General features: G+C 50.3%; 1 protein-coding gene across 1 annotated transcript in view; it reads right to left on the bottom strand.

The window, feature by feature from the left end:
• The window catches only part of arhgap5 (Rho GTPase activating protein 5), a 64,841-nt gene that overhangs the window by 18,675 nt on the left and 21,983 nt on the right, over positions 1–24,183 (bottom strand). The window lies entirely within an intron of this gene.

Genomic DNA, 24,183 nt, shown 5'->3' with positions numbered 1-24,183 from the left:
AAAAGCAATGGAGGGAGGGAGAGGGGGAAACTGGTTAACCAGCCATGCAGTATCCTCATGTGACTTCACTGGTCCTCCACAGGAAACCAGGGAGGGACGTCACAAATGGGCTCGAGCCATTTCCTGATTAAGCAAGAGCAGGCTATCTCCAAACTGTTTTAATACAACAAAACCAGTGAAAGAAATGTATGGTATGTAAGTGTACAGAAATAGTACACGCAGAGATAGATATAAAATGCATTTCCCTACCCGTAATATAATAGGACTAATAGGGCCACAAATAAAAAATCTCCTGAAAGTAGTTTAAGAACGAGTCATTATAACCTGAAAATTTGAATTGCACCTCTCATCTGCCACTCTGTACAATATCAGCAATGTATAACCATAAATAGCAAGAGTGAGGTAAATCATTTGTCAGTTGTGCTTAAAGGAAACCACCAATCAAAAATGACATTTGAGCAGCCTCTTACGATGTGCATCAAAATTGCAGGTGAGATTCAGCATTCCGAGCCACCGCTTGCTAGATGAGGACTCGGATGATGACACGAGCTACTTAGGAACGGTAAGACCTTCTGATTAGAGTAAACACAAAAATGCTAATTACCGTCAATGTATGCTAATTTTTTTTCCATCCAAACCTCTGAAAATTTACGACGCGCGAACGAAGAAACACCCTCTAGAACACGGCTCAGAACGCACGGTTTTGCACGCGAGCACTCGATGCACACAAAACATAAAGCGCGCCTAATTTCAATATTTGACCAGAGCGCTCAAAGAAAGCGAACGACAACACAAGTCGGTGTTTGTGTAGATGAAAAGACCGGGTCGGACCAGGAAGCTGTCAGATGAAAGGTCCGAGGCGCGCTGCTGAACACACAAAGTCCAATGAGCAGAGTTATAAAAGGTAGCCCAAGACGAGCCACGCTGGCATTTCCTCTGACAAAGCGGAGCGTTATCGCAGGGTAGCGCGGCGTGCTGGCGGGGGCAGGGGGGGGGAATCTCCCCTGGCGCTGGGCAGGATTTAGCATGGGGGGGGAGGGGGGAGGGGCGAGGGCCGTCGTGCTCGGGCTTATCAGGGCCCTGCAGCCCAGCGGTACCCCTGTCGCCGCGCCGGCGCGAACTAGCGCTTCGTTAGCGCGCGCGGGGGGGACGACACTTTGTTAACGCGGGGAGGACGCTCCGCGTTCGCAGAGAGAGTCGGCGGGTTGAGGCGCGGGAAAAGGCACGACGTTCAGGGAGAGGGGGGGTCGCGTTACGACACCGGGAAGACTACGGCGCAGGGAAAACGTTTGATTTTAATGGCCACGTTAGGAAGCGCAGGGGCGCTAGCAGAACAACCGAAAGCTACCGAACCGACTGTTTTCTTCGCAGATCAAACAGCGGTTGCTTCCGAGCGCCGCGCCGCGCCGCTGAGGGTGGGCTGAGGGGCTCCGCAGCGGGCGCGGCGCCCGTCTCTCAGGACGCCCGTCCTCTGAAGGATGCGAGCCGCTGCCCGCTGCTCATTTCTCATTTATAATGAGCAGATGGGGCGCGTTTAAAAATAGCTCTCCCCTCCTCTTCAAAATAAGACTGTTGCGTAATCTGCAGCGGAGGGGCAGCCCGGCTCGTCAGCAGAGGTTGCGTGCGCCATTGTGTGCACCGAATGACTGCGCGCGCGTGTGTGTGTGTGCGTGCGTGTGCGTGTGTGGATTTGTGTGTGTGTGTTTACGTGTGGGTTTGTGTGTGTGTGTGCGTGTGAGTGGAGTGTGTGTGTGTGTGTGTGTGTGTGTGTGTGGGTTTGTGTGTGTGTGTGTGTGTGTGTGGGGTGTGTGTGTGTGTGTGCGTGTGTGTGTGTTTGTGTGTTTGTGCGGGGGTTTGTGTGTGTGTATGAGTGTGTGAGTGTGAGTGCGTCGCGTGTCCTCGGCAGTGCTAAGAGTGCTGTTCCACTTCGCTGACATCCCCCAGGCCCCCCCAGGACAGAAAGGGCCACTCGCCCCCTCTTCTCTCTCTCTCTCTCTCTCTCTCTCCCCCCCCCCCCCTTCTCTCTCTCCCTCCCCACACAAGCCAAACGGGAGGACAGCTCAGGCCTTGCACCGGAAGCCTTAAGGTTCGTCTTTTATTGAATGCGTTTCCTTTCTTCAGAAAAACACGCAGACTAGCCATCCGCGACGACCACCAAATTCTGATGGATTACTCCAGAAACCGAATGCAAAGGCTCACTTTAAGGGATTCAATTTGGACATTACCCGAAAGCGTTAGGGGGGTACACCCCGTATATTAAATCCTGATTGATTTTCAATGCCGTGGGTGCGACGGGATTTTGGGAGTTGCGGGCACAATCGCAACTCTGCAATGAAATTAACTTCCAACTCAATTCACGACAGTAAAGAAGCCAATTCTAACGGCTAGCTACTGCTTATGTGAGCAGTGTTAAATAAGAGTGGTTTTTCCAAGTCATCCTCAGGGTTTTCCAAGATTTGTCTTAAAGGCAGTATGATTAGACACTGAGTACCCCAATACCCCGAAACCCCCATGGTATCGCTGTGCTTTCACAGGGCAGAACGCACCAACATACACTGACACAGCTGGTTAAATGAGAAACTGAGGCACTGCAAAGAGAAGAGAGCTTTCAGTTGGAGAAGCCAAAACGGTTCCTCTAAATTTAATCATCTGGCCCTTGACAAGGCTTCAGAGTTCATTAAAACCGGTCCGCAGCAGCAGCAGCAGCAGCAGCGTTTAGGACAGTCCTGCAAAAGGGGCCGGCCTCTATGGATCCCGCGAACAGATGGTCAACCCGACTAATTAAGCTTAATTGATACAATTGAGTTGTAAGAAGAATAAAAAATAACGATTTAATTAAAGATGAAAATGAAGTGCACGGAGGCGGCGTAGGGGAAGAGCGCAGGATCACCATCGCTAATAGGCGCTGACGGGCTGGGTGGGAGGGGGCTTACTCTGACAGCTGAGTCTGACGGGGGACGGGTGGGGGGGAGGTGTGTGTGTTGAGGGGGGGGGCTGGCGCAGCGGCGAGGGCCCATAAGGAGGCGCCGCGGCCCCACCGGCGCTGAAGCGGAACCAGGCGCGCACGGACGGCGCGCACCCCGCCCGCGGCGACGGCTTATTACCCGGCCGCGCCCCCCAGCAGTCCGGCTCTTTCCGTCTCCCGGGAATGGACCGCGACACTTCGCCGGTCCGCGCTTTTCCCCAGACGGTCTCTTTAACGCGACGAGACGCGGGTACAGGTCTGTCGTGGCCCCCCCCCGCAGCGGCTGCCCTGGGGCCAGGGGCCTCTTCTACAGACGGGAGAGGCCGGTGACGGTGTAAAAGGATAAAAGCCGCATGCATAATTGATGGATGTTTGCACAGGTTGACTGGTCGGGCAAGTCAGTCTGGACACAGATCCCCTGTGTCAAGGGGGGGGGGGGGCGGGGGGGGACGCGGCGGGGAGGGAGGAAGAGGAGGGGGAAGGGGCACTCGGGCGACGAGCAGGAAGTGGGCACGCTCAACCAGTCGGCTGACGGGGTGGCCAGGTGGCGGAATACAGCGCCACAACCCATCTCCCGATGCCAGCTGTGGTAATATACGGCAGTGGAGGGAGGGGGGGGCGGCCTCCTTTCACCCTTCTTCCCCAGCTGTACAGCCTTCTCAAAGGCCCGGGCCCAAAGGGTCCCCCCCCCCTCTGAAAACAGGAGTCCATAAATTCACTCCCATCCGTGTCCGCGGGGTGCAGTTTCGGGAGGGGACTGAACGCTTCATTGAGGCCGTTCGCGGCGCAAAACAGGAAGCTTGCCGATTGGCTGGGGGGAGGGACGCCGACTGCCACCGCAGAGCGGTCTGCCTCGTGGGGTAAGATGTGACGGGAGATACTGCACCAAATAACCGTTTTAGTTCTCCATTCACACCCAGAAGCAGTGAACTGGTAGCTTCACGCTAGCTAGGTAACTTCTTTCATTGGCTTTATTAAGTGCCGCATGAACAGATACAAACCGAACTCCCAATCAGACTAATGAGCCCAAATCCGCCCACGTCCTCCAAAATGCTACGAGAAGCGCACCGCAGTTCCTGCCTCTGTAGTCCCAAAGGTGTGTTTGGTACTTGATTGATGTTTCAGGAATCCCCAGGGACGCACGTAACAAATAAACTGAAACGCACTTCGGAAACGAACGCCATTACCATCCTGGTTTAGAAGTTAAATCTTACTTGACAGAATCTCTGTATTACAACACGTTTTAAAAAAGAAAATACGGGGAGTCACTTTGTGAATGAAAGATTCCACCGAGCTTGAAAGAAAATGAAGACTTCTACAAAAATGGCGTTGTAATGGCTTTGCGTAAAAATGGGAACCTTTTGCGAGACAGGATCTACGGACGAGGTGTCTAAGATGGAGATCCAGATTTCTGGGCAAGGAGCTTCTTCGTTCTTGTCGCACCCAGCACAGGGAGAAGAACACAGAGGAACCCAGTGCTCTACCCTGGCACTCATTCAACTATCTGTGTGTAAAAGGCTCATTTGTAGTGTGTTATTGGTTATCGTTTATCATTTTAACAATGCTATTCGTATGAGGACAGAAAAGATAAATCAGTTTTGCATGAATGAATGGTGCTTTTGTACATCACATACAGAAGTGATGCTCTAAATGCCCCAGCAAAAGTAAGAATGTACAAAACAGACGTTAAAGAAAAACCTTGGTTGTGAGAAGGTGAGAGAGACCTTGAAATGACCATGTTTTTAAAAATAAAATAGATTCAGGGCTTCTGAGCAATTCTCACTCAGTCTCTCGCTCTACACACACACACACACACACACACACACACACACAGCTGAGCTCTTCCGTTCTCTAAATCCCAGTCAAATCCAAAACAGATTTATGCAGCAGTAATTACACTGAAATATTACTCCAGGCCTAGGCTCTGAAAAACCAGTCAACTTTTGATAAGCAATAACTTTTTATGCATTCACGGATTTGCACAATTTTCATTAGTGTAGCATTACGGCTAACACAATAATCGGCACAAAGAGATCCAAAGAGGGATTAGCACTCGGGGTAATAAGATCAAATATTAACACATCCCTGCCTAATAGAACATGATTACAAACACGAGAATGCCTGCGTCTCCTGTGACACGGAGTGTCCTCTGGTTCTTACGCGCGGAAAGATATTCGATGATGTGAACGTCCGCGGCCAAAAATAATCAAAAATAAAGCGGTTTCTGTTTAAAACGGAGCACTCGAATTGGCGAATGTGCAGTTCAGCCCGATGCAGAACGCTGGAAGCTTTCCTTCTAATGAGAGCAATCACGAGCTCGGTCCAACGGGAGTTCATCCTGACCGATGAGCTTTCAAACGAGGCTGGGGGGCCGACGTGCCGGGCGCTGCTGGCTACGCCGGCTAGCTTCTTCTGGCGAGACCGAGGCCTGGCAATCATCGTCCTTCCAGGAGTCGAGTAACCCCCGAGGGTGACCGGAATGCTAAAACGGTAACGTGGCCCCGTCTCGAAATGCAGCACGGACCGCAGGGCATTGTGGGGAGGCTCGGTGATGCACTTTCCCTGAGCACAATGTCACCAACTGCTGGAAAAAAGCCTCTTCGGTCCATTTTCCCAACACGGGTAATTTAATGCCCGTAAACACTTAAAACAGTACGGGTAAATAACTCTGGGCCGTTCGTCTTCAGAATGCGCTTACCGTATGCTGCACGGTACAGTGGCGGCACCAGCGACATTCGTAGTCAGAGGTAGTCGGGGGATCTGCAAAGGCAAGCTGAAGGGTACAGGGATGGAGGAGCAGACTGAGCTAAGCGAAAGCACGCGCCCGTTTTCGCCTGCGAGGGATACGACGCGGGGCGGCTCGAGCGGACGGCTCGAGAACGAGAACGTGGAACCCGCTGGTTTGAGGAGCGCGGGTGAAGGTGGCAGCGGAATAGGCGCGTGTCCAAAAAGCTACAGGTTCGAGTCCCGGGCGTTACTGCTCCTGCTGTACCCCTGGGGCACGAGGACTTGCACCTTAATCAGCTGTACAAAACAGGGTAGTGCGTAAAAAATATAAGAAGCTTAGGATACTCTGGGGGGCAGGCATCTGCTAAGAAAATCTATATCTTCCTGTACATGCATACGCATACATTTCTGCAGCTGGATTTTTACCAAGGGAATCTAGGTTGCTGCATCTTGCTCGTAAGTTATACAGTAAGTCCTCAGCTGGGAATCGAAGATTAAATCTTCCGTTTACAAGCGAAGTCACACGGCCGTTATACGGCATTGCCGCCACAAGTCTCTAAGTGCTGCCGGTTGGGTTGTATAAGTTAGCCGCGCTACCATTTGGTTTGTTCAATGAGACCCTAAATGTCTCTCTTGCTGTGTAAAACATCCTAAGCGCTTCTTCTGTGCGTGAAACCAGAATTACAGGATGCTACTTCGGGAGTGGGGGGTTGAGGGCTATGCTGGCAGGCGGGAATCTACGGTCCAGCTTTCCTAAAGATCATTTTCGATTTTTACAGTTTTTTTTAAAGACTAAAAAAAAAGGTTGCAGCATGCCTATCAAATAGAAGGCACTTGTGATTACACAAAGCACATTATTTGGAAATATTATCTGAAATGTTCAGTCCCTACCGAACGCACTGGTGCTCGGTTCTGGAGGACACAAACCGGCATGCCCTAATTGAGGGCTGAGGAATGCTGCAGCTAAACGAGCAATCACAATCAATGAGCAAGCAGCCATGAAGCCCATTCTCTCTCTCTCTCTCTCTGTCACACTCACACTCACTCTCTCTGTCCCTCTCTCTCTACCGTGGGCTATGTCGGAGTGCTGGGGGTGGGGGAGGGGGAGCGAAGGGACCGCACGTACGTGCGCGCCGCACGGTCGCACGGGCGCGGACAGCTGGTGCGGCGCGGAGCGCGTTTAACGGACGGCAGGGCAGCGCGCCGCAGCGGCGACGGCGGCCTCGGGGGCGTCCGGACGCTTCCTTCGGACTAGCAGCCCCCGCTGAAGAACAGCTTCGCGGGTGCTTCTCCGCGGTGGCGATTTTCAGAGTGAATGTTTCAGATAACAAGTAAATTAAAATGTTTAGTTTTGTTTTTTTTTTTTAAATCAGGAGCCCGGTGGAAAGCGAGATGATTGAAAACAGCCGCTGCCAGGCGAAGCGGGGAGGTGAGGGGAGAGAACTCCAGCCCATCCATCAAAGAGGCTCTCCCGAATGTGGCCGGCGGGGCTCGGCTAGCAGATGCAATCAGCACCGTTCCGTCGGGCAGAGATGCTAATATTAAAAAAAAGATACCAATCTCGACATGGAGAGGAGGGAAAAATTAAAGCACTGAAAGATGGAGTGCCTAAATGCGGGGTGGTCCTTAAACAAAGCCCTTAAGTCTGCGGAGTTTGTACCGTGTCAAACCAACGTAAAATAGCTAATCCCACAGAACCATGCACAGAAAATAGGCCAGAAAGCTGCGGGGTTTGCAGCCATGGAACTATCGCACCGCGTTCCTGCAACGTTACAGCATCACTGTAATGCTTCCGTGAGGCACTGTAACACCACTATTAGGCTACATCTCTTCGTTCTGGTCATTTCATCTCCTGTGGTGTTGGGAGGCCACCTAGGATTTCCGCATTTCTCATGTGCCAAAAATGCAGGGAAAAAAAACCATCATATAAATGCAGATATTCCAAGGTCAATTATTTATTTAATTATTTTTTAAGATTACAATGGGCAACGACGCAGACTCGAACCACAACAAAATATCCATATCTTTGGGCCGATCGTCTTGAAGTTTCTGAAATTTGTGTAATTCACTGAATACAATATTTGCACAGCCAAGGGTAAAATTGCAAGATTCAAAGAGAAAGCACTTAATTTTAATGATTTCAAAAATGAGGTGTCACGCTCTGGCTACCTTGCTCAACATGAGCAAATTAAAATTAAAGTCACTCCTAGTGTTAATATTATTAGCCTCAGTGGCAAAGATTTGTTGTGAGCAGAATGTCAAAACATTACTTAGAGCTTCTGTTAAAAGTGTCATAACAAAATTATAAACAACGTACATTATGTGTTATTATTGCGAGATGGCATATAATTGCCAGCTGGCATAAATAGCTATTTTTATCAGAACACGAGTGAGCCAGTACAAAACGTGAATTTTGACATGTCCTGCGTTCCAAAGACGCAGCACTCCGCAGGCTAGCGTGATCACTGCACCAAAACGTCTCCCTTCCCGGCAACCACGAAACCCGCTTCCGTCCTCACGGCCAACAGGAAGCGTGTTACACATCACATGGCCCACCCCAAAGCCAGCCTCAGTCACGCTTTTAATAACAGGCAGTGCACCGACATTCCATCAGAGCTCACGCTATAACTGAACCAATAAGTTAAATTCATAACTCGAGTTACAGATCCACACATTAAAATAGCGCATACTCCCCATTGCCCAATTGAGGTCAAATCAACTGAGGGGATGCAGATGTTATAAAATGCGTGAAATTGGATATGTCCTCTTGCTCTTGTCCACAGTGCAGTGTGAACTGAATAAAAAAAGTCTGGAAATGAAAAGCAATCAATCCTGACCACGGTTTGTGCAAGAATGAAAACGAATGCTTTTAAGGTTTGGCAGGCCAGGCCACTGTATTAGGACAAACTGGAATGTTGTGTCCTTCACAAATCAAAGTCATATTCTGGTGCTGTATGCATCCAAGAGTTATAACCTTGAGTGGGAGTAGAAATTCTGGAGCAAATGGACTTGGGGGAATGAGTCTCTAAGCTTTTTCTGCAGGCATATCAGCATGTCTTCCAAATAGAATCTTTTCTGTCCAAAACACAAGCTAATCCAGGGCATTGCCAAAGAAGGCTTGACAAGCCATCACCGCGACTGAGTAGATAATGGCGATTTCAAGACAAAAGCGGCACGCCATCCCGACTGAACCACTTTACAAGTTCTGTCAAAGCACGACGCCTGACAGTAAATGGTGAAACGAATGCATACACAACCGCCACAGTCGGCTCTGAAGAATATCACAAGAACTGCCGGTTGTGGCGCGGCTCCGCAAGCAGGTCGGTCGGGACGGGCAAACCTGGCCAACCCGAGATACAATCATGTCAAAATCGGAGATGCACCTGGGCCGCGTCTGTCCGCAAAAAATGCGCACTCGGCCCCTCTCCGGCTCAAAGCGACGCGCAGCCAATCGCTACAGTCACTGTACATGCACATCGCCCAAAGACACGGCAGCACAACCCACTGACTACTTAGCATGTACAATCGCCTCACATCACTACTGGCAGCATGCACAAGCCCACAATGGACTACAGAGCACGCTCTAATCCCTCACAATACAGACTGCTAGCAGCTACACGCCTCACAATACATACTGTACAACATCGCTCAAAGCACGTAGCAGCACTACAATCGCCTCACAATGACATATTGTAGCACGCTACAATCGCCTCACAATGACATACTGTAGCATGCTACAATCGCCTCACAATGACATACTGTAGCATGCTACAATCGCCTCACAATGACATACTGTAGCATGCTACAATCGCCTCACAATGACATACTGTAGCATGCTACAATCGCCTCACAATGACATACTGCAGCATGCTAAAGTCACTTTACAATCACATACTGCAGCATGCTAAAGTCACCTTACAATCACATACTGCAGCATGCTAAAGTCACCTTACAATCACATACTGCAGCATGCTAAAGTCACCTTACAATCACATACTGCAGCATGCTAAAGTCACCTTACAATCACATACTGCAGCATGCTAAAGTCACCTACAATACATACTGTAGCATCTCACAACTCACATCACATACTGCAGCATGCTAAAGTCACCTCACAATCACATACTGCAGCATGCTAAAGTCACCTACATCACTACTGCAGCATGCAAAGTACACAATACATACTGTCAGCATGCTAAAGTCACCTAACAATCACATACTGCAGCATGCTGAAGTCACCACAAAATGACACACTATAGCATGCTAAAGTCACCTCACAATCATATACTGTAGCATGCTACAATCACCTCACAATACATACTGCAGCATGCTACAAACGCTCACTAATACATATGCAGCATGCTAAAGTACTCACATCACTACTCAGAAGTCCCTTACATCACTCGCAGAGCTAAAGTACCTACAATCACACTGCAGCTGCTAGTCACTTACATCATATGTAGCATGCTACAATGCTACATGAATACGCAGCATGCTACATCCCAAAACATACGCACTCTCACGCACATATCGCAGCTCTAACCTACAATCAACTGCAACGGTAAAGTCACTTACATCATACTGCGCGCTAATCACCTACTCATACTGCGAGTAAGTTAATAATGCAGCAGAAGCACTAACAACATAGCACAGTGATCCAAAATACCACATAGCATGCAAAGTCCCTCAATCAATTCATACATGTCAAAGTACCTTCACAATCACAACGCATTCTAAGATCACCTCACAATCATATACTATAGCATATTAAAATCACTTCAAAATAACTTACTTTAGATTGCTCAAGTCACCTTATGATAACATTCTACGGCATGCTGAAATCACCACAAAATCATGTACTGCAGCATGCTATAGTCACTTCACAGTAACATTCCACAGCATCCTAAAATCACCTCACAGTTTGAAGGTGAAACTGAGAAAGTGAAACCATGTGATTAGCAAAACAAAAGGCCAACAGTAACAAGCGATCGATCTGTGTTCCAATGCTTTCAAGAGCAACTCATTTTATAGCCTGTGCCGGCAAACAAGAGAACGCGGTTACCCCAGGAAATCGGTGAGCACAGCAGGCTAAGGGTTCGTGCACGGACCAGTCAGCCTCTACAGTTACAACAGAGGGACACAGCAGAAAGGCAGGCTGAAGATACGACAGGGGAAATGACAAGTACAACCATTAAGATTCATGTTTGATTTTAGATTATTCATTTTTTTTTATTATGAATTAAATGAATATGGATATGAAGCTGGATATTTTTACAAAAATCGGTTAAAGAAAATTTGAGCCATCAATTAACCATAAGATGAAATGCGGGTTAGATATCAAAGCAGCTTCAGGTCAAAGTTAACCAGAGAATAAAGAAGCTAACTTCAGGGACCAGCGCTTTAAGGGAAGTCACGCACTAAGACTAGACTTACAAGCAGAGTCGGATTGATCTAACCATTAAAATCCGTTTTAAATAGTTTTATGCAACCGACGCCTGTTTGAATTACTCTGAGTGCAACGAGAACAATAACAAACATTTTCCAAAAGCGCTGCCATCAAACCATTTAATCATCCGCTTGGGTTTGAAACCGCCACTTCCCCCCACTTTCAGACTGCAATTCATTACAGGGCGGGGGGGGGGGGTTTAATGAAACACTGGGAGCTGAGGTTTCAACGAGGCTTCTTTTTCGCTCGCCGTTCGCGTCGAAGCGATCGATGCGGCGGCGAGATCGATAACCGGCCGCGCCTGCCTCGCGCTCGTCGGGGGGGTGGTCTCGAGACAGACACCCGAAACCCGCGGACGACCGCGAGGCCGGCGCCCGTCACGCCGTCTCCATGGCGACGGGCAAAGCAGGCGGCGGTGCTGCATTTAAAGCGGCGGCGGAGAGGAGCGAGCGGTGCGCTCTCTCTCTCTCTCTCCCGCGGTTCGCCAGTTCGTCCCCACGTTGCCGCGCGACAGGCGCTCGGCTGTCGACGCCTCGGGCGGACCGGACCGTAAAGGCAACCGGGTTCACGCGTTCCCGTCCCCAGCAGCTTGGCCTCGCTCTGGTACGGTCCTACGTGCGCAGAACTGTCATACAGCCAGCAACGGAGCAATAGCTGGGTGCATGGCAATTTTCATAATTGATCACACTAGACAGGACCGTGAATTAGGACTGCGGAAATCTATTCAGTGTAATTAACTATAAAGGCTGGGTTAGGGGGGTGAGAGGGGTGGGAGTCATGTATATGGACAAGTTGGCTCTGGACACAGTTTTGGACAGAACAGCCTGTCGTTTGCAAGGCCAATCGCATGAGCAGGACTCGGCGATACTGAGCACCCTCACAGGCAAGGCTAGTGCTGTGAGCAGGGGTGCCACACAGGGGGGAGGGATGTGGTGGCCAGGGGGTGGTGGGGCCCAATATGAGATCTCTTCATGGGGCCCAAAATCCCTGGTGGTACCCCCCAACTATGAGAGCATAGCATATTTAGTTAACATAGTTAATTATACTGTATATTTCCATTAGATAATCTATATTCCTCAACACAGCATCTTCATAAAGATCCCACGTTCCTGAGCCTGGTTTTGTAAGGCAGGCTCAAAAGCTCTGGCCCAAGACACATTTAGAAATAACGTCCCAAACATTTTAGGTGGTAGGCCTAATTCTTACATTTACAAAACAGTTTCTAAACTCACCATTTTCATAAGGATATCGGGCAACTCATTACGGCAAAGGATTTGAAGCTAATGTTCAAGCGAGAATCCTCTGGACTAAACAGCATTAGGAAATTATGTCCTATTAACTTCCATTGGGCAATCGCAGAACGCATTAATATTTCAGAACGTGCTCTTTCATGAAAATCATTTTAATTTATTTTGTGTCTGAAGTCTTTGTGCAAGTTTTTAATATTGCCAGCCGAGAATATCTAGGCTGAGAAATAAGTGTTGGTAATCCGCATCCCAGAGCACAATAACGCTGAAAATAAGAACTAGTACGATAAGAAAACTCAGGATACAAACATTACGATAACAGGGACAATGACAACAGTGATGGCACCACCAACAACTACAACAACAACAACAACAACAGACAATAACAATGGCATCAACAATACCGATGATAACAGTCCTATAACAGGAATGATTATCAAGAAGATAGCATTACTAATATAAAGGTAAACTATGACAATAACAAAGCCTCCAATAACAAGTGCAAAACCATGAAAAGGAACAACACTACAAAAGAACTGCAACCCACGTTTAACAAAACAGGCTAATATTTTTAAAAGCTTGCGGTTCTATAGAAACGCACTGCAGTATGAGCCGTTCTGTACCCTGTGCTCAGATTAAGGAGCGGACTGAGAAAGCTAAAAGCCCTTTCTTAAGACATTTCCCCAGCCTCAGAGCTAATTCTGCTCTCAGTGGTTTAAGCCTGTTAAGCCAACGCTGATAAGCGATGCACAGCTCTTCTCTCAGGTGAGATGTTCTACAGGCTCAAAGAGAAACAACCACAAAACCCAACAAGGGGGTGGTGGAAATGTGTTTTTTTTTCTCTTCCTTCTTTTAAATCTCTCTATTGTGTTTGCTAATACAGCAGGACATGAATATTACAAAGACAGCGATTCACAGCACGGGCATTTCCCTTGGACCATTTCCCCTATGAACCATCTTGATTTCAGATACAGTGGGTGGCGGGGGGGGGGTGGGGCACGTATTCAGACTAAACGCCCGCTTAACACAAAACGTACGGCTAACGGCTAGCGGCGAACGCCGGGGCTTCTTAGCCGTTCTGTCGCGCGCCCTCGCGCCGCGGTTCCAGGCGGGTCCGGGCACCGCGTGTGGGCTATCCGGAACCGCGCCGCGGAACGAGGGCGGCGAAGGACGTCCCGAAGGGCCGCCGCCGCCGTCGTCGGGGGCGATAAATCATTCACTGTTCCCGGTAGGCAAATAGGATTCAAATTGATCTGGAGCTAATGCAGGGAAAGGAGGGGGGGAGGGAGGGAGAGAGGCAGAACAACCGCAGCCTGCGTTTCAACTGTGACGTGCGAAATGGAAAGCCAGTAAATTAGCCTACACGCGGGGCTGGGGAAAAAAGGGACGCTTCCTATATATATATAAACTCCCTGCGGATGAGCATTGCACCGGCCAATCTGAGAGCATCACAGCAGTGTGTGGGGTGCAGCGCAGTGCAGTGCAGGGGCCGGCCTTAATTTATGAACGGCGCTCTCGCTGCCCCTCTCCCTCCGTCCCGCACGGTAAATTCAGCCGCAGGGTTGCAGCGGGGCCGCACGGAGTCTCGCCTGCTGCAGAGGAACGCGACTCCACAGCCTCTGGCCTCTCAGGGTCTGGACCCAAACTCCATACCGGTGACAGGGAAGGGGGTCGCGCTTACAGCAGGGGGCCGCGAACTTTCCAATCCCTCCACCAAACAAATGAATGCATTGTCTTTGACATACTCAACAAAAGGTTTGCCTCAAATGTGCCAGACTGTGGAACTATTCTTTTTGTAATGGTGCAATGAGAGCTTGTGAGGGCTATAGCCAGTGCAAGTGTTTGTTTGCTTAAGAGTAAAAGCTTATGGAAGGCGGTCTACGCGTGTTTTCCTCTTCCCCCCGCGTGTGGCTCAGGGCACGCCTCGACCCCTGGTTCCAACGACCCACCGGCGGGCAGCGATCCGCGTTAAGCGGCGGCGGGTAAAATCAAATCAAATCAGATTTCATTTGACGCGGCCCCCTTAACGCTGGGGAAGTGTCCCACCGCGCATTTGGCAAAGCGGATTTCGCGGAACCCATTAAAGCCCTGCAGGATATGAACTTAAAGGAACGGCAGCGATAGCTTAGCGGCCGACCAGAAAGCGCCTAGAGTGACAGTAATCAAATCAACAAGGCGCGGATCAATCCTCGGAAAAAGCAGACGCTCCCTAATGGACCAGCTCGCAGATAAATATGGAAGATATGGATTGAATAAGACATTATTCAAATGGCTTCCTCTTGAGGACACATAACAAATAATACAAAAAAAGAAAGAAAGAAAGGAAGAAAGAAAAAACCCTCGTACGTCGGAGGAGAAAGGCAGAAAATTGCCCGGCCGTCCCCTAGGGCCAAGTTTTGCAAGCACAGATATTCTTTAAGCACTTTGTCTACTTGAGAAGAGAGCCGAGTTCGGTTCAAAACGAACCGAAGCTTTCGTCTCCCGCCCGGGAGCGCTGTGTTCACGCGCCGCGTAGCCGGGCCGCTAGCTCGCTACACCGCTAGGAGGACTCTCGTCGCCGCGGTAACTCCTTCATAGCTAGCGACTGACGGCTGAAACGACTGCGTCGAACATACATTTTTCAAAACAGACTCGCGGCAGCTTCCGTCGTCGCGCCCGAGACGTCGACACTTCAAGCGAACGAAAATAAGTTTCCCCAGAAAAAAAAAAGTTCTTCAGATGACTTCGCGTTCGAAGACGTCGCGGCAGCCAGCGACCCTGTTTTTCATTAGGCCGGGCAGCGGGAAGTTTGCGGGATTTAAACGGCTCGGTTCTCCGGTGGTTTTCCGTCACCCGCTCGAAAATCAAACGTTCCAGTCGATGCTCGTCATAGTAACCGTTAGAGTGAGTCTATCTGGAATAGTGCGCCTTCTCCCATCGTAAAACAGCCATGACAACATAAAAGTACCGTGCGTATCTGTCGGCGGAAGACTGACAGCCGTTATGTCTGCCTTCATGATTGCCTCGGCGTGTTCTCCCGGCCTACTCCTGTCTGCTCCTGTCTGAATATCACTTCTGCACTAAGAGAGTTAAGCTGAACAAATATTGAAACGCTCAAAAGCCTCTCTCTCGATGAGCTGATTAAATATGAGGTGGGGAAAGGTTCCAGTGTTTGAGGTATGACCTCACTTTAAAAAAAGGGTGTGTTGACTAAAACAAGTGCAGTGTAATTGTTAACACGTCGCACATCTTTCACACGCTTTTGCGGTGCCGTTCTGTGCATTACATTCTATATTTAGAGCTAATTGCATATCGCTAACTTTCTCCTCTGATGCATAATTAAAACTTCTGGTTCAAACTGGTTTGGTTCTAGGAAGCAATTTTCTTTCACATGGATGGCACAAACTTACTTTTTCATCAAGTGTATATTTATTTATTAATGGGTATATATACACAGTATATGTACCCATTACTATGCACTTTGTTTATGAATATTCGAAGCGGTTTAAAAATGGTCCAGAATGGCTTAGTAGTATCATTTACCTAAACACCTGAACAAAATAAACCCTTTTTGCTCCGTTACCAGTGCTTTAGTGCAATACCAGCTACATCACCCACAATTAGCATTACAATGCAGAGAGAGACACAATACAGACTCCCTTTCGCAAACAATTCAATCCTGTTGAGTCTGGCCTTTCTGACACGTTGTACCACTACACTACCTTGTATGCAGAGATCATGATAAAAGATAAATGGTCATAACTGCGCCTCAAAAAAACTAATTATGTCCTGCAGGTGTGACATTTCAATCCATGAAATGTCATGTGATAATGTGAGCACATGTTGAAATCATGTCAAATTGGGAAAAAAAAACACAACCCAACATTTATTCTACAGGGAAAATGGCATCTTTAAATGACTGAAATATCAGATCCGATGAACAAATTCATCAGTACAGCTTTGCTAAATACCTGCTCGTAAGTGGGCTTCTTAGTTCAAGCAAATTTACCAAAGGATTACAGGCTCGGCAGTATAATCTACAACAAAGTTTGTCTAACAAGCCTGCAAACCAAAAAAAGCATTTCCGTTTTATTTAAGGAACAGACAAGACAGATATATTACCAGTGTCAGCGCAGAGCTACCTTAAGAAACAAAGGGAAAGCTCTTCAGAGGCACGCTGTGGCACACACAGCTAGCCAGGGCTTCATATCAAATCAACCACGAGCCCTATGAGACAACAGGGACTGCTTTGTGAGCGTCTCTGTAAGGCGAGATGAGTGCGGGTGAACTGCCGCTGACACACAATGGAGGAGAGCAGGTCTCTGATCTCAGCCCGACCTGGAGCCTGCATGCAGAGCACCAAAGCAGAGCGCTGCAAGATACAGAGCATGCAGGCATTCAGAACGAGGACATAACACACGCAAACACACACACACATGCATGCATAGCAACAGCACACACACCACACACACACACACACACCACACCACACACCACACACCACACACACTCATCACCACACACTCTACTCTCCCTCTCTATCGCTCACACACACACACACACACGCACGCACACGCACGCATACACACACACACCCCCTCACTCTCATTCTCTCTCTCTCTCACTCACACACACAAACACACATACACAGTCTGTTTCTCTCACTCTCTCTCTCTCTCACTCACACACACACACACACAAGCACACAAACACACACACACAAACGAGCACACACAAACGCACTCACACTCTCTCCCTCACACACACACACTCTCACTCACGACATACACACACGAGTGTGCGCACATGCACACACAAACACACACATGCACACACACACGCACACACACACACACACATGCACACACACACATGCACACACACATGCACGCACACACTCACACACTCTGCGCCACATAATGACAAACCGGGGGGTGGCGGGGGACGGCTGTGGGGCTGGTTATTCGCGGAGACGCTAACCCGCGGTCTCGCTCGCAAATGGCTTGATAGGCGCTTCCGTAAATTGCACCTTTCTTCCCGAAGCCATTAATCTGGCTGTCATAACCGCGGGCAGGCGGGCGGGCGGGCGGGGCAGGGGTCACGCGACGAGCCCCGTGCGTCAGCCCCGCCGTCGGGATCGTTGAGAGCGCTACGCGCCGATCCCGGCGCAAAAAAGCCCGCTCGCGGGATGAGGGACGGGTCCGTTTTGGGGAGAGGAAAAAAAAAACTGACAACTTGAGAAAATGACACAGACGTGCCCCCTCAGCAGAACGCCGGTGTCGGCGTGTATTTTAGCAGACGTCTTCAGGACTAAACTAAAACGAAGCGTTTTATTTTCTTCCTTTTTTTTCTCTGATGAACTACCGGGGGGGCGGTGCCAGCGCGGCTCCTCCGCTCCGATTGGACCGCGGACGATTAACCGGCGTCAGCGTTTCTGCCTCCTCGTCCACGGTGGGTCATGCTGTTGCTATGGAAACAGAGCCCTCTTTTACAATATCTGCTTTCCTTCTCTTCGTTGCATTCTCTTCCTTTGCATTTATTTTCTTATAGTTTAAATCGCCCCCACCCTTTTCCCCCCTTCCTGCCCCACCGCCCCCCCCCTCTCCCCTGCACTACCCAGCAGGTATGGCACGCAAACAAACAAATCGCATCAACAGCAACACCAGGGCGACGAGGCAGAAGCAGCCAAGACTGCGAGATATCTTGGCCATAGAGATAAGACGCTGGACATTTAACACCCTCTATATTTGCACAGCTAAAAACAGATTGTACTCCAGCGATAAAGATGCTCCAGAACAGCAGGGGGCAGTGCGTCAGTTGCTCCTAACTACCGTCCTCCACGTCCCCTCCATGGAGCAAATATTTGTCCCAAAAACAACCAATTATACCTTAAAAACATAACCGGATAGCTAGCCTCAAAATTCTTAAAGCAATCGTTCCATTTAAGGTCTGACCCATCGTATCTAGAAGGCTCAGGTGGGGGAGGGGGAGCGGATCCCACAGCCGTAGTTCCATCCGTTTCGTGTTGGCTACGCGAGCTAGCGCTCGTCCGCGAGCCGAGGTCGCCGGACCACCGCGCGCGAGTACCGACCGGCACTTTGCCAGAAGGCGGAAAATGCGTTCATTACCGACGAACAGCGCCTTTGCCCTGCAATGTCATATCAAAGGAACACCTAGAAAACCTGTAATCCTAGATTCAGAAAAGGGGTTTGGCGGCAGACAGACAAACAGACGGACAGACCTGTCCAAAAAAGGACAACCTTGCTCACTATGATCACACACTCAGAGGTGGCGCCCCTATATGTAACCCTTGACCTTATCCTAAAAGTAATCCTAATGAAATCTATAGACAGTAGAAGCTAGCACCTTTCAGTGCAGGTTGCTTTACGAGCTGCGGCACACAGTGGTCGTAGCTGGATGTCAATGGGACAGGAACAAGGACGCTTTTGTGCAGAGGTCCGGTCAGATGGCTGTGGCACAGGCCCAGGAGATAGGGGAGGGGCTGGGGGGGCGTGTCTACTGACCCCACACAACTGCCCTGCTTTGGACGGGAGGCTGGCCCCGCCCCCCCCCTCCAGGGGCAGGATCTCGACCTGCTCCGCTGCAGGATCCTGCGAGCAGTGGCAAACGGCCTCTCGCCTCCCTGCTCTCTCTGCGTCACTGATCTCCCAGGAGGGGGGAGAGAGGAAGAGAACGAGCGAGACAGAAAAAGAGGCTAAATTAGAGGGTGAGAAGACACAGGGTGAGCAGGTAATGTAGAGAGAGAGCGTGAGTCAGAGAGAGAGAGAGAGAGAGAGAGGCAGACAGAAAGAGAGAGACCTTGCAGCCTGAGACTACCGGCTCCTCTCCTTCGCTTTCAGGGTGAGATCACAGCCCATACCCAATTCCCTGATAACCAAGCACCAAGAGGCTTGGAGATATGATGGATGTGGGGGGGGTGGGGGGGCTCAGATACGTGATCCACACAGCCGCCGTCCCTCGTACCGCAGTGCCGCTCGGAGGCTGGGGAAAGGGCCGGTGAGTGAACCCAGCCTTCAGATTTCCCCAGCCGAGCCGCGCGGCCCCGAGGCTGGAGCGAACGGAGGGAAATCGCTGCGCAGAGAAGCTCCTCTTTTTAATTAATCATTCGCCAGCGAGCGCTGGCAGGCCAGCAGCAGCCCATGTCAGCCCAGCTGCGAACACGCTATCTGCAACGGGCAGAGAGACTGGCCTGTAGTTCTGAAGCGCCGTAATCTGCATTCTCATCTTTTTGAGGGGCTGGGCTGTGATGAGGATCTCTGCCCCCCGAGTCCCGCGGGCCTGTCATATTAAAACACCGATGAGTGCCACGAGAGAGGATCACACTCTGACAGCTCCCCACTTCCTCTCTGGAAAATGACAGGCTTAGGGGTCAGTGATGTTCAGCTCGGTGGATAATAGGTGGCTAATGTATGTAGCTATAATAGGACTCCTTAAGCTCCGCCAAATTAAATTTGACGCGGGACTCGAAGCACATGCTGTCCTGTCAGGCGTCACCCCGGGAACGACTCGAAATTAACGCGGAATGGCAACGAACTCAGTCGTCAGTCACAGTCAACGTCGAGCCGGTCGGTCGGTGACGTCGCGCGTTCACGGGAGGCCCATCTGCCCTGGAGGGGGTAAGGAAGAGGGGGGGCGCTCTGCCGCTTCGGCTGCGTGGTGCCGAGCGCGTAAAAAAGGTCAGGGTGCCCCCGCTTTCCCCCGAAAGGTGGAACGACCGCCGCTCGGAGGGAGCGAGCGCGAGGGGTGACGCGTGCAAACCGCGTAGCCTCCGCTTGGCGTAAGGAGGGGCCGCGGTGCCGTTTCGGACACTCTGATTAGCCCCGATCAAGGTTTAAATCACCAACGACCTTGTCCAAACGCGCTGTTTATTCTTAGAACTAATCACACACTGCGTATATTCGAGGGCCATTAAAATCTAACTGCCGTGTCCCTTTTGTCCTTAGCTCGTAAGTAATGAATTTGAATAAAGTAATCCTTTTCTGGTACCGATATCCACGTTTCTTTTCTTGCTTTTCAGTGATGGCTAAATGCGAAATGATGTGTAAGAGCACAAAAACGCGTAGCATCGACAATCCATCCATAGTTGCTGAAATAATTGTTTCCCGACCCATTGTCAGGAAATTAGCTGATTATTGTTGATACAAATTGTTGATATAGCTGAAGATGGTCAGAACGTGACCCAAACACCTGTGAGTGAGATTTACGTGCGCTTATCGCACTTGGCCACCCTCGCACTTTTTAATTGGACACTGGAAATCTCAAGCGTCAAATTTTACATGGATTTGTGAGACTAGGGCTTTTTATGAGCTGGCCTCAATTGTCCTTCATTTGACAAAAAATGAAAGGTTTAGTTTTGCGGGACACGTGACGACCCAAAATGGGAGCAGTCCCACAGACACCCTCGAGTCCCCCCACCTGACACCCCCGTTCAGCGCGAACGGTGCCCGTCTCTGCAAACAGCCCGTGCGTCGGGAGGGAGCGCAGGCTCGAACAGCGGATTACGCGCGGCTCCCGTTCCCAGACGCGCCCGTTCTGGCAGGGCCGAACCGAGCAAACAGAAGGGGGCCCCGAAAGAGGGAGCCAGCTGGGAAAACAAAAAAATCACAAATGTGCCCTCCGGTAGCCCCCTATCCGCACCTGCCAAGTGGACGCGGGGTGTTAGCGCGAGTAAAACACATGGAAACGGCTCCTCTCCAAAGCCCCTCTCATTGTCCTGTGACTGAGAGCTTCGGCGTTTCCCCAGGGAACGTTTAATTAGCTCCGGCTCCGACGTCGGCGGAGAGGATGTTTCTGCCACGGATTCGGCCGAGAGGAAAGTGGGTGGGGGTTGGGGTTGGGGGGTGGGGGTGGGGGTGGGGGGAGGGCGGCGATCATCGAAACGGTTAACGGCAACCACCGCGGAAGGGGCGAGGCGGTCGGCCCGCCGGCGAGCCCGCTCCAGACGGCATTAGGGTTAATCCCCGTTTTTGTGTCAGCCGCGCGGAGCTCAAGCGAAATCCAATTAAAAGACCACAGGAGCTGCTCACAGGACATACGGGGGCTTTTTCCAAGAGAAAGAAAGAAAGAAAGTGTCTTACTGTGCACTGAACGGTTAACGGGGAGAGAGAGAGAGAGGGGGGGCGTGGCGTGGTCGATTCGCCCCGATGCCGCCGATAAGCCGTCGTCGTGAGCCGAGGCCGTTTCGGTAACGGCCCGGCTGGAATCCGCCCCTTTTAGGATGCAAAGCGGCGCTCCGCCTCGGCGGGCGCGGTCAGGCGGCGCTGTCCCCGCCCACAACGCGGCGACGGGATCGAGCGATCTCGCTCTGGCTTCTGTCAGACCCGGAGGCCGAGTGGCGAAAGCTGAAATTGATGTCAATTGATCGCCCTGACGAAATAAAAGGCCCGCTAGGAAGGGACGCCTTATCTGCGAATCAGATTAAATCCCGGTCTTAAAGCGCGGGGGGTGGGGGAGATAAAGAGCTGGGGATGGGAGGCAAAATGAGGGGGGTGGGGGTGGGGATGGGGCTGCGTGTGTGTGTGTGTGTGCGTGTGTTGGGGGGGGGGGGTTGGGTGATGCAGAGAGGGGCCTGGGGTGTGAAGCACTGGCATGTGGCCAGAGGAGCGCGCCCTGCCCACCGGCAGAGCCTGGTGGTCCAGCTCCATCTGTCACTTTTGTTTTGCAGGGGCCTGACGGTGGTTCACCTTTCCACCCATCAACCCCCTCCCGTCCGCCAAGGCCAGAACCCACAAAGCGCTGAGTAAGCTCGGCACCAGCAAACGGTACAAGCACTAAACCCGTTTGCCTTCCCTCACCGGCGAATACATCACTATAAAACGGCATCAACAGCGGCTGCGGCAGCAGCAGCGAAACGTAATTAGCCAATAAAACAACTAACAAACACCGAATTCCACTGAACTTCAGACACCTCATAAAAGCAGAAAAAGGAAAGGTACGGATTTTGTCACTTCCCCATTCTGTTTGATCCAGGCTGCACTTTCAAACTTAACGCTGAACTCTACTTTGTTGTGCTTTAGGGAAAAAAAAGCCTCTGACATTTTCCGTCGCTGAATAAAAAAACAAAATGGTGTATTGCTAGGCAGCAAAAAAATGAGAACAGACCCCTTTCCTCTCCATTCCGGCAAAATTACAGCGGTTTAGAAAACTGAGAAAGGTGAAGGTGGGGAACTGCCATTTTGTGTGGGTGGGCAGGCAGTCATCTGGCCAGAAACCTCCAGCTAGCCGAGAGAAATACCCAGCTCACCCGCCTGAGACCTGGGGACAAACACATGCAGCTGCCTAGCCATCACTCATGTGTGTTCTCATTCGCCTTTCTGCAACCATCGAATATAATTAGCCTAAGCCCAACTGACCATCGCTTTAAAAGATATGCACACTGTCATAATCACCTGGCGACGAAACCCATCCCAGGTTCCGCGATCCAATAGCTAACTTTCGTTTGTTGCCATGACACCGGAACCTTTAATTATGCACGGTGCACACGTATGCTGCATTAACCACTCGCAGTCCAAGTGTCGAGCTCTCTTACAACATGCAAGATTACGATCGCTCCTTGCCCAGGGTACATGGGTAAATCCGTTTAATTAAACAAACAGAGATTGTGTCAATCTACATCAAGTAAACTAGCTGAAGTTATGATTTATTCTTTTTCCCCGCGAACTGTATTCCAGTAACTCCAGGGCTATTTCGGGAAACCCAGCAGCTGGCAACAGCTGGCGGGGAGAAGCGGTAGCACTCACTGAAACGGAAAGGAGCAAACATGAGAACGATCAGACTGACAGTCGGGAGAACAAACGGACACTATTAATATTCCGGTCTTCACGTCGCCTCCTCCTTCCAGCGAACAATTTCAACTTTCATATTTAGTAAACTCTTAGACTTGTGTGTCAACATCCAGTCAGCGCAATAAGCCATATTGAAAAGAGCAGCAAATTGTAGGCTACGTATTTTTTAAACACTCATGATGACGGCTCCTCCACATATTTCTAAAAAATGTAGGTTACCCGCAGGGAGACTGAAACCCCTTGGCGGAATGTAAGCCACTTGAGGTTTGGCTGTCTGCTGTGTCTAATTTGTAAAGTATTATTTAATTTTTTGGCGTCTGCGTGCGAGAGCTGACGGCCTGCCCGACCTGACACTCCGGCAGGCTGTCGCGTAGGCCGCTCCGGCTCGCTAGCCAATCAGAGCCGCAGCTCCGAGGGACCGCTCGGCCGGGCTGGGCTCGCCAGCCAATCAGAGCCGCAGCTCTGAGGAAGGGGCGTGCCACAGAGAGCGAGAGAGACCCAACTGAATAAAAGAACGGCTTATGTAGGGTATCACAATTCATATTAAAACAAGAGAGCGGCGGGCTTATGACTTGGCCAGATTGCTAGATGCGTCAACGTTGACTCATTCTGTACTGACAACGGCCGGCCCGGTTTGGAAAACCGTAACAGCCAGTTACGGTAAAAACGGTGACTGTACCTGAACTGTGTGCGGTTTCACAAAGGGCAGCTGGTGAGGGGAGAGGCATTTCCGTTACACATGATCGTATCATAGGCAGGTAGCAGAGATAAGAGATAGCTGCTGTTCAGACATCACCCAACAAAAACAACCGCCCGCATTTTCCAGAGATAGCACTAAGATAAATCACATGAACCAGACGTGCACTGAAGAGTGAATGTGAAACTGAAATGTACAAATCTTAAATGTGCCCCAAAGCTATACATGGCGGGTAAAATGTGTCTTAATAATGGTACAAAATCCAGGTTTATAAAGGTAAAAAACTGACATCTACCCTTGATACTTAATGACCTCAA

This window comes from Anguilla rostrata, chromosome 1, assembly GCF_018555375.3.
Source record: "Anguilla rostrata isolate EN2019 chromosome 1, ASM1855537v3, whole genome shotgun sequence".
NCBI classification, from domain to species: Eukaryota; Metazoa; Chordata; class Actinopteri; order Anguilliformes; family Anguillidae; genus Anguilla; species Anguilla rostrata.
The sequence above is the reverse complement of the archived record's forward strand: the minus strand, read 5'-3'. Positions and strand labels throughout refer to the sequence as shown.